Source organism: Ictidomys tridecemlineatus, chromosome 11 (genome assembly GCF_052094955.1).
Source record: "Ictidomys tridecemlineatus isolate mIctTri1 chromosome 11, mIctTri1.hap1, whole genome shotgun sequence".
Classification (NCBI taxonomy): domain Eukaryota; kingdom Metazoa; phylum Chordata; class Mammalia; order Rodentia; family Sciuridae; genus Ictidomys; species Ictidomys tridecemlineatus.
Genome location: NC_135487.1, coordinates 112,146,780 through 112,159,305, shown reverse-complemented (window position 1 = coordinate 112,159,305; position 12,526 = coordinate 112,146,780).

Here is a 12,526-nt window from a genome sequence, read left to right as displayed (position 1 = left end):
CAAGAATTTTCCATGTGTTAAGGTCTTTAAATGCTACATTTCATTTGACCTGCAATGTGTTTAAAATGTAACAATAGGTGTCTGCCTTGGACCATTTCCTCTGCTATAACAAAATATCTGAGATCAGGTAATTAATTAATTAATTTATTTATTTATTGCTCAAGACAGTACAATGATCTTGACATATCATACATTTGATTCAAATAGGGTATGAATTCTCATTTTTCCACCTGTACAGATTGCAGGGTCACATTGGTTATACATCCATGTGTATACATACAGCAATCCTAGAGATCAGGTAATTTATAAAGAACAGAAATTTATTTCTTGAGTCTGGGAAGTCCAAGTCAAGGTACTGGCAGGTTTGATTTCTGGTAAGGACCTGGTTCTGCTTCCAAGATAGCAGCTTTGACAGGGAGGGCAGGCTGGAAAACCTGAAAGGCTGAGCTACTTCCTTCTAGGTCTTTTCTAAGGTCACTAATCCCATTCATGAGTGCTCTGCCTTTGTGACTTAATCACCTCTGAAAGCTCCCACTTCTTAATGCTGTCACATTGGGGCATAAGTTCCAACATAGGCATTTTGGAGGGACACATACTTTAAAACCAGAGTAGCACCAGTTTTGCCTCAGTCTGATAATAGGCATTGCATGACTTTAGTCCAGATTCTGAATAGGTTTTGTGTTTGTGTAGATTGTGGCCTGCAGGTGTGGACTACATTGAAGACATGGTTTTGCAGGTGGAGGTGTTATTATAGATGAGAAAGTCCTCTAGGGAGTTCTTGTAGTTCTAGTGATGGTTCCCTAGAAGTACCTGTTATATTTTACAGAACCTTGGGGACAATCTGACAGTACTATAAGTAATGCTTGCTGAATATGCAGTAGGTAAGAGACTATTAGCATTCTTTAAAAATAATTTTGGTTTTTGGACTTTCATTCCCACAAAAACTACTTATATATTTCCAATACCTATGTTTTTCTGTATAAATCTTGGGGAAAATTGAGGTCATTAGTGTTTGTGTTTATGATCCTAAATGATATTCAGTTTTGTCTTACTGAATAAGCCACAGATATCAACTAAACAATAGCTACATAGTGATAGCTATTATTTCTAAATATACTTTAGTAAAAAACTGGCTTTTTCCTCATACAATGGAAACCACTCCCTTTCATAGCTTTACTTTTCTGTTTGAATCTATCATGTACAGTAGTGCTACCATGTTTTTTTTTAATTTTAGTTGTATATGGACTCAATGCCTTTATTTGTTTTTATGTGGTGCTGTGATCAAACCCAGTGCCTCACACTTGCAAGGCAAGTGCTGTACCACTGAGCCACAACTCCAGCCCTAAAGGAATGTTTTCATAGGTGGTCATAAAGTACTGAATTCCATTTGAAATAAGAATTGAATATCCCTTAATTTGTTATTGAGTTTATATTCCTTTTAACACTGTTCTTAAAAGGTTATGAGAGATTTAAAAGCGTACCATTATCAACTATGTAGTTCTACTTATTGACTGTGTACCTGTGCTTCTCAAAATTGTGCTTCTCTTCCTTCTGTAAATATGATAATCTCTGCCACACTGTATAATCAGGCCTACTTAATGTACATAGATCCTTCTATTTGATTTAGATTGTTAGTCATGCTAGAAAGGATAACAATCACTCTACACAAAAAGGACAAGAAAAATTATCCATATATGGTCTATAAGATGGAATAAATTTTGAATTGATGCAACAAGGGAAAAAAATCTATTTCCTATCCATACAGTATGAAAAAGCCTCTTACAAAGGTTAATCTATCAGAAAGATTTTCTCCTCTAGCAGAATCTGACTGCTTCTTGTCAAGAGTTTGACTCTCAACAAAATTCATCATATTATCATTGAAAGCAATGGATTTGCTAATGAATACTGTTGTTATAAAATTATTTCAAAAATCTGAAAAGAAAATTTTATTGTTATCTGCTTGATTGGTAGTGGTGGGTGGCAATGTTGATACAGATGTTTCTGTTGAATTCAGTTCGTAATATCAGTGAGAACCAAAAAGAATGCTAGACATCTACCCATGTTCTTATTTATATTTTGAGTAAATCAACTGCATAATCAGTTTATCCCTATTTGCAAAATTTATAGAGCTCATTGACCAGATATTTAAACTTCCTAAGTGCCTTAGTCTTGAGAAGCTATTTTGTTGCTTCTGTTTTGAAGCTGCATGATCTATCTCAGCATTTCAATTTTCAGCACTTTAAATAATATGCTCTGAGAATAATTTATATGTAAATTTCATTTTGAAACTCTCCAGAACAACTGAATTAAAGGAAAATTGATGTCAATAAGTCAAGGAAAAGTTATAAGTCTCTTTAAATATGAAGAAAGAAGACTCCAAGAGCAAGTAGGAGACTCAACACCTTTCTCTACTTCACTGGGGTAAATGTCCCTGGTTTTCAAGTACATATAAGATATTCCTGTGCAGATGGGGAAACTCTCCTGAGTGGCGATCTAGGTTTCTGTTCATTCTCAGAGACACAAATGTGTTCTGGATATTCTATTTTGGTTTAGTGCAGATATTTTTAAATCATAAACCATCATTATGAGTGTGTGAGTGCAATTGACCAGGTGACTATTTAATGTCTATCTGTGCCATCCACTTGGATGCTAATAGGAGCTAGTAGATTACACCTGGTAAAACAGCTGATAAATGCAGTCTGCAGTGTGTTGGCCCAACTCTGGAATCTGCCCTTCTCAAATGTCACCCCTCTACACACACTGATTTCATTATTAGTATATCAAATTTGTAGAAAAATACATAAATTGTTTAAAAAGAGCCATAACCAACATTGTTGCCTGAGCACATAAAATGTATACTCCAGATGAAGCTTAGAGCTAGCTATATAATCACCCTGGCCCCTGGAGAGGTTATAAAAGGCCTTGTATGTAAAATAAAAGTGCTGAGAGCCATAGCCGAGTCAGGATGACTCGTGGCATTTTTGCCAGAAGTAGTGGTTGAGAGGTGACGCCAGCAAGCCTTTAAGATGATGACTTTTGAGTTCTCACAGAGTTCCCATTGAGTTCTCGCGGGAGTTCCTGAAGAGTTCGAATTGGTTGGGGAAGTGCCGGAGGAGGGATTTTCAGTTGGTGTGTTCATAGAAGAGCCCCGTTGGTGGTGTTCTGGAGAGTTCCGGGGGAGTGTGTGTGGAGTATGCTGGTGGAGTTCGGAAATAAAGTTTTTTCCTGCTTGAGTGGCTCGTGATTTGTGCCCAGCCAGACTGTGGCATCAAAGATGCACACAGAATGTGAAAGTCATCCCTAAGAATATATGTATAAGGCCAAACATCAGAGCTTCTGTAACATCATGTCCTTCCTATGTATATGTCAGTATTGTCCAAGAAGGAGGCCATAAAACCAAAGTGAGGTACCTGTAGGGTCCTAACTGCTCATGAGCACAAGGTCAATCAATATCACCAATGCTGTGATACATGCCGATAAATTAAAACATTCTCCGGTAACGTTGATTTAAAAAATTTTTGTTGAGATTAATGTATTGCAATCACCTCAGACCAAATATTATTGGAGGTTGTGTGCCATATCTCCAAAGAACCCAGCTAACCCTTTTAGAAAGAAACAGATGTAGGGCTGGGGATGTGGCTCAAGCGGTGGCGCGCTCGCCTGGCATGCGTGTGGCCAGGGTTCGATCTTCAGCACCACATACCAACAAAGATGTTGTGTCTGCCGAAAGCTAAAGGATAAATGTTGAAAATTCTCTCTCTCTTTAAAAAAAAGAAAGAAAGAAAGAAACAGATGTAAAATACTAAGAATCATTATCTAAATCTAGTTTCATAAAAGTAATCAGATTATCAGATAACTGCCTGAGAATGTGGAAATTGTCAATGGAGGAATGTAAGTCATACTTGAATTCAGTCAGTATTCCTGAAAGTAAATATCATTTTTGTTGAAGAAAAATAATCTAGGACATGAATTTCTAACTTGTGCATATATTCTAAATAACTAAGGGTTTAATCACTTCCTATATGCTAAATACTGTACATAATGTTATACTACATCTCATTTAAACCTCCCAAAGTCATATCAGCAGTTCCTATTGCCATTTATAAATTATATATAGAAAACAGAATCTGAAAGGCTACAAAGTGCCCAAAGTTACTCAGCAAGAAAAAGGCAGAGCTGGAATTGGAATCCTTGTTTGCAAAACCTTGATTGACATCTCTTTTTAAAAATAAAGGTAGATTTTTTCTCTCCAAGTTGGAAAATCTTCTATGTTATACTAGTTATGCTGATGTTAAAATGATTACAAAGTCTGTGTGGGGACTACAAATGTCCAGTGAAGACACTTAAATGGCTTAATTATCTCCTACCCATAGTCACTCTCCTTTCTATTATTTCTAGAGTAAGATCTTATCAGTTCTTAAACTTGACTAAGCAAAGGAAGGGATAAAAATTAATAGCAACACTGTAGTTCTTATCCAGAGGAAGACATATGCAATTTTTAATTTCTTCATTTCTTTTTTTCCAATGTTTTACAGATTCTGCCTTATGTGATAGCTAAGGTGAGGGAAGATGTGGAAAGTCTTTAAATCATAATGGACTATTATATCCACGAGGATAGGAGCTTTTCCACTGAGAAACTATGTTCTGTGTCAGTTATTTGCATCACCTGCATTGCTAGATGGTATCATATATGACACCACATCTACATTCATAGCAGTTGAATTGAAGAAATTTGTAAATAGGGACATTATCTGATGTACACATACAAAGGAATTTTCACTGTACCATTTTTATTTGCTATTTATTGCAACCTCAAACATTTCAGTTTGCTGAAGGAAATTCACCACAGCACCTCTTGTGGACATTTATTTATATTTTAGGGGAGTACAGGAAATTTCAGGGCACTGGTTGTGGGATTTAAGACCTTTCACTATAGAACCAGTCTGCCAAAGCCACATCAATCATAATTGACAGTTATTTGTCTCTGTGGGCCATTTAGTAGCCTAAATGAAATCACTTAGTGGTCTAAATTTAATTCCAGCTTGAAAAGGAGAACAATAATGGGATGCACCTGTTAACTCAGAGTGAATTTCTCCTGTGGACATAGTAAAGTTTACCTTCAGAATTCTAGTTTTAAGTGACCTAAGAGTTTTAAAAAGAGAAAGATGTTTTATTCAGTGAATGAATGTAGTGAATAAAGCAGATTTCATTTCAGTGTGTACACAACGGTAATTCTCTTATAATATGCACTTAGAAGTGAATATTGTGTGTCTGCCTTGATTCTCCATATTTGTCTGATTGAACTTTGTTAAGGTGAACTATGTCATAGTATTTATTATCAAGTGACTCAGAAAAAGTTGAATACAAGCTTACGTGATTTCTACTTTATTTTGTATGATTTCTGGAGTCTTATAATTTATTGGTAAAAATTAGAATAATCATCTCTGGGAATTCTGCAAATACTTTATCAGGCATTTGTTCTCAATATAAATTATAAAGTGTGTCCTGGCAGTTGTGGCTATTACCCTCAAGGTGACATTAGTCATGGTGGTGACAAGGCCACTCAATGTGTAGTTCTTGTGCATTATAGTGATTGACACCTTCGTTAAGTAACTTGGAACACTTTCCTAGAAATACTCCAGATCCTAGAGGAAATAAGTGGGGAAAAAAGGAAAAACTAGTGTCAGCAAATGAATATTTAATAAGTACCTAGCTCAATGGCGGGTAACAATAAGTGCTCTCTGATTATTAAATAGAAATTGTTGTACACCTTTTTAAAGATAGTTTTAATGACTTATAGATAGTCTTTTAAAATTCTTAATCTCCTACTTGGAACCATTTCAAGCATTTCTACAACAGGCATTTAAAAAATGTGATATGAACAAAGAATGAATGTACCATTGATTACTTCTTCCACACTTCTGCTGACTGCCTATTCCCATCCCAGGAAAGGGGCTGTTCATCAGGTTGTCATTTCTACTAGATGTTGTTGACAGTCATAAACCGAGATAATGATGTCTCATGATTCATGGCTCTCGGACAAATAATGGTTCAAACAGTACTCAGTGGCATAGAGTTGTGTCTGCTTTTAATGCACAATCTCTGATAATGTAGGTATAGTGCCGATCACAAACTCTTCAACAATTCAGAGGAAGCTTGTTTTTTACAAGTTCCATTTTCTAAGACTCTTTTATCACAAGTGGATACTAAACCTGATTGACCCATTTCCCCAAGTCAAGTAAGGGAGCCTCATGATTGTTGGTTTGACTTCTTTATATAACGCAAAACAATTTTATGACTAGGTCATGTTAAGCAATGGGAAGTTATCATAAAGACATAATTATAATCAGCATCTTTGACATCTGATTTGCTACTGCAAGTTCCATTTGCAGAGGAGAAAGTGTTCAAGACTAAAGAGTTAAAGACATGCACTAAACTTCCTAGAAGTATATCAACTTGATTATATTACAGAGAATATGAATGTTCTTTAATCTGTTTGAAGTGAATACTTCTGATTGACACTATAATGTGGTTTTATCTCTTTGAATTTTATTGTTGTTAAGAAAGTATATTTACTTGTTGATGGTAGGAATATTTCATATATTTCTATTCAGTATAAATTGTTGATTGCATTATTTAGTTGTGTAGTTTCTTTTTTCAAATATTTTTATTTTTTTACAGCTGTGTTTTTCTTTCTTTGTAATCGGATATTGAACTGTTCAGCAATCATTCACACATACTGTTGTAACACCAACTTATTGAAAAAGTAATCTGCAGTTTTAACAAAGCACACATTGAACAAACAAAATCCAAATGACTTTTTTGCATTTCTAAATAATAATGACTGAATAGATGCCTGGGAAGCTCCAATCTCTTCTTTATTTTTCCTGGAGTGCAAAGGAGTTGTGCTTTTTCCATTTCTGGAACCAGCCTAACTTAACTCTTGAACTTCATTCACCATTACAAATCAAAGCATCTGTTATGATCCGTCCATTCCTCCTACTCAACCTAATGAATCTGAAATTTCTTTTAGGGAAGAGCTGACAGGTGACAAATCTGCATTGAACATGCTTTTCAAAGAGGTAGTTTCTACCCTGCTGCTGATAGTTGGAAAATGTTCAGTCTTTCAGGAATATAGTTGAGCATTGATGACTAATATTCCCCATCCTGTTTGATCAAAGAATTTCAATGCTGGGACTTGTCATTAATAAATTTTCAGAGTTCATCTTGAGGTATTTTTATGACCTAAGAAAACTGGAAATAAGACAAATGTGCATCAAGCACACAAAGAATATGATGGTGTAACTTTATTACTATGAACAAATTTAAGTTGTGTGTAGTAAGTTATTTAACAACATAATAAAATGGATGTTCAAATAATAAGTAATGATACTTGGTATATATTGTGATAATATTTTTGATTCTAAATTTTAACTTAGTTTGTAACTATTAAAAAGAATGAAGAAGTACAATTTTAATTGCAAAATGTTTTTAGGTTGTGATTATGTTTTTTCTTACATGTGTATACATATCCCTTCAAATTTCTCAAATTTATATATTTCTCCAAATTTTACTCTCAAATGCTTACTTTTGTTTTATTTCAGAAAGCAGTTCAATGCTCAAGACTTCAATATTCATCATGTTGTAAATAAGAGGGATAATAACAAACATACTGTGGTGATTTCTTCATTACAAAATGAAGATCACATTTTTTCATAGCATACTTCTACAAATAGATTTTTAAAATTTTTGACAGGCAGTTTTTCTTAAGATGCATTGAAAAGTTGTCAGTGGTGTGATGGATATAAGTTATATTTTTCTAATTTATGGATGCTTTTTGAAGAATAAGTTCAAACTTTTTATGGCATTCTTTTGACTTAACTTTTTCCAAGAAAAGAGGCTTAAATATATTAGTTTATCTTCTGTTTTCCCCTGTTTGTAATTATGCATATATATGCCCATAACATGTTTAAGAAAATTATTCTCTTACAGAGAAGAGAATTAAAAAATATTTGGCAAACTACTATATGTCGGTTGAACTCCTACATCTTTCAGTATTTAATTCAAATATTACCTTTTTAAAGAAGGTTTCTGTGGTCTTCTCAGCTGGATGTCATCTCACTCCTTTATGTGCACACTCTCTCAGAGATGACAACTTTAGACTTTATATCTTGCATCTTTTATATCTTACCATATTTTCTATGTTTTAATTAATATTATGGTCTTTATTTGAATAGTGCTTTAAGGATATAATATATATTTTTATGTATCCCTTTAATTATTATTCTGAGTTCTTGAATATGGTATGTAATAATATTTTTGGTTGATTCTCTGGAACATCTGGGCATTTTTATTGTTTCTGTTTACTCTTTTTTCTGTTGTTTACTCTTTTTTTTGAGAGAGAGAGAGAGAGAGAGAAAGAATTTTAATATTTATTTTTTAGTTCTCCGGGGACACAACATCTTTTTATGTGGTGCTGAGGATCGAACCCGGGCCGCACCCATGCCAGGCGAGCTCACTACCGCTTGAGCCACATCCCCAGCCTGTTGTTTACTCTTTATTTGAGTCTGAGTGCCTCTAATATTTATATTGGAAATTCAGGACCATCAAATCTGGGATAAGGGTGGAATTTACTGTTAATGTTATATGCTCCACAAAATATTTCCTCTAAAGTACACTTTAGAGCTGCCTTTAATATATCCTATTGGGATTCAAGGATAAAAATCTCCCTTGAATACAAGTGAAAATGTTTATTCATTCTAAATACATTCTCTATGATTTTACAGAGGATTCACTATCTCAGCTGATATTTTCAGACTAAAAACCTTAATCTTTTAAATTAGTTCTCATGGCAGCTAATTAAACTTATTTGTTGTTGTTCTTAAATATAACTAATACAATCAAATCTTTGCCAAGTCTTCAGGACAAAAAATATATCCATTCTCTAGTAGACATAAATAGATTTTTTCTGATTGGCCGTATTTTAGGGGGCTGAAACCCTGTTACCCTTTTTGGGTACAGCAAGCCCTTAGAAAATGATCTTATTTTAATAAAAAAAAAGTTTAAAAATCAGTTCTTTAGCCATAGTAGCTGCATTTCAAAAACCATGCATGATTATTAAATACTTTCTTGATAGTACAGATATAGCATATTCACATCATCACAGAAAATTATTTGGGGTGACAGTAGTTTACAGCTTCTCTGTTATGGTAGCTTTCATATGGACAATTTAGCTCATCCAACCTTCTCAATTAAAAATAAACAGCTTTTACTGAAAAAAATTATATTTCCCTTGTCATTTGTTTTATACTTGCAGCATTTGACTCTTACTCCCCATTTTTCTGTCAGAATGTAATCATTTTCTTAATGTCTAACAGCCCCAATTATCCTCTTTATCACTGCTTTTCAGTAATTTGATTCTGATGTATCTCATATGGTTTTCTGTGTATTTTTTCTGCTTGTATTGATTCATTGAGATTCTAGGAGTATCATTTTTGTCATAGTCAGAAGTTCTTTGCCATTTTGTTTCTGAATATTTTTCTGTTAGCTTCTCTGGGACTCTAGAGGCATTTTAAGTAACTTGATATTCTTCACTGATCCATGAGGCTGTTTGCTTTTCATTTACATTTTGGTTATTCTCTATTGGTACAGCTTCAGATTTTCTTCCCTGTTCTGCAAAGCTTTATCACCTGTGTTGTCTATCCAAATTCCTTAATAGGACACCCATAGCACAAGAGTTAACAACAAGAATCAACAAATGGGACTTACTTAAACTGAAAAGTTTTTTCTCAGCAAGAGAAACAATAAGAGAGGTAAATAGGGAGCCTACATCATGGGAACAAATTTTTACTCTTCACACTTCAGATAGAGCCCTAATATCCAGAGTATACAAAGAACTCAAAAAATTAGACAATAAGATAACAAATAACCCAATCAACAAATGGGCCAAGGACCTGAACAGACACTTCTCAGAGGAGGATATACAATCAATCAACAAGTACATGAAAAAATGCTCACCATCTCTAGCAGTCAGAGAAATGCAAATCAAAACCACCCTAAGATACCATCTCACTCCAGTAAGATTGGCAGCCACTATGAAGTCAACTATGAACAGAGCAGGGAGGAAGAGCAGGAAGAAAAGATTAACATTAAACAGAGACATGAGATGGGAGGGAAAGGGAGAGAAAAGGGAAATTGCATGGAAATGAAGGGAGACCCTCATTGCTATACAAAATTACATATAAGAGGTTGTGAGGGGAATGGGAAAATAAACAAGGAGAGAAATGAATTACAGTAGATGGGGTAGAGAGAGAAGATGTGAGGGAAGGGGAGTGGGGATAGTAGGGGATAGGAAAGGTACCAGAATACAACAATTACTAATTGGGCATTATGTAAAATTGTGGATGTGTAACCGACGTGATTCTGCAATCTGCATTTGGGGTAAAATTGGGAGTTCATAACCCACTTCAATCTAATGTATGAAATATGATATGTCAAGAGCTTTGTAATGTTGTGAACAACCAATAAAAAAAATTAAAAAAAAACTTTTATATATTTAAATTTTTCTCTTTATTTTTTATTTATTTTTTATTTTTTTTATTGGTTGTTCAAAACATTACAAAGCTTTTGACATATCATGTTTCATACATTAGATTCAAGTTGGTTATGAACTCCCATTTTTACCCCAAATACAGATTGCAGAATCACATCTGTTACATATCCACATTTTTACATAATGCCCTATTAGTAACTGTTGTATTCTGCTCCCTTTCCTATCCTCTACTATCCCCCCTCCCCTCCCCTCCCATCTTGTCTCTCTACCCCATCTACTGTATTTCACTTCTCTCCTTGTTTATTTACCCATTCCCCTCGCAACCTCTTATGTGTGATTTAGTATAACAATGAACGTCTCCCTCCATTCCCATGCAATTTCCCTTTTCTCTCTTTCCCTCCCACCTATTGTATCTGTTTAATGTTGATCTTTCCTTCCTGCTCTTCCTCCCTGCTCTGATCCTGGTTATTCTCATTATATCAAAGAAGACATTTGGTATTTGTTTTTTAGGGATTGGCTAGCTTCACTAAGCATAATCTGTTCTAGTGCCATCCATTTCCCTGCAAAATCCATGATTTTGTCATTTTTTAGTGCTGCGTAATATTCCATGATGTATAAATGCCACATTTTTTTAATCCATTCATCTATTGAAGGGCATCTGGGTTGGTTCCACAGTCTAGCAATTGTGAATTGTGCCGCTATGAACATAAATGTGGCAGTATCCCTGTAGTAAGCTCTTTTAAGGTCTTCAGGGAATAGTCCGAGAAGGGCAATAGCTGGGTCAAATGGTGGTTCCATTCCCAGCTTTCCCAGGAATCTGCATACTGCTTTCCAAATTGACTGCACTAGTTTGCAGTCCCACCAGCAATGTACAAGAGTACCCTTTTCCCCACATCCTCACCAGCACTTGTTGTTGTTTGAGTTCATAATGGCTGCCAATCTTACTGGAGTGAGATGGTATCTTAGGGTGGTTTTGATTTGCATTTCTCTGACTGCTAGAGAAGGTGAGCATTTTTTCATATATTTGTTGATTGATTGTATGTCCTCCTCTGAGAAGTGTCTGTTTAGGTCTTTGGCCCATTTGTTGATTGGGTTATTTGTTTTCTTATTGTTTAATTTTTTGAGTTCTTTGTATACTCTGGATATTAGGGCTCTATCTGAAGTGTGAGGAGTAAAAATTTGTTCCCATGATGTAGGCTCCCTATTTACCTCTCTTATTGTTTCTCTTGCTGAGAAAAAACTTTTCAGTTTAAGTAAGTCCCATTTATTGATTCTTGTTATTAACTCTTATGCTATGGGTGTCCTGTTAAGGAATTTGGAGCCCGACCCCACAATATGTAGATCAGAGCCAACTTTTTCTTCTATCAGGCGCAGAGTCTCTGATTTGACATCTAGCTCCTTGATCCACTTTGAGTTAACTTTTGTGCATGGTGAGAGGAGGGGATTCAGATTCATTTTGTTGCAAATGGATTTCCAGTTTTCCCAGCACCATTTGTTGAAGATGCTATCCTTCCTCCATTGCATGCTTTTAGCTCCTTTATCAAATATAAGATAGTTGTAGCTTTGTGGATTAGTCTCTGTGTCCTCTATTCTGTACCATTGGTCCACCCGCCTGTTTTGGTACCAGTACCATGCTGTCTTTGTTACTATTGCTCTGTAATATAGTTTGAAATCTGGTATCGCTATACCGCCTGATTCACGCTTCCTGCTTAGAATTGTTTTTGCTATTCTGGGAAAAATAAAAGTATTTTTCCATATGAATTTCATGGTTGCTTTATCTATTTCTTCAAGAAATGCCGTTGGGATTTTGATTGGGATTGCATTAAACCTATAGAGAACTTTTGGTAATATCGCCATTTTGATGATGTTAGTTCTGCCTATCCATGAACAGGGTATATTTTTCCATCTTCTAAGATCTTCTTCTACTTCTCTCTTTAGGGTTTTGTAGTTTTCATTGTATAGATCTTTCACCTC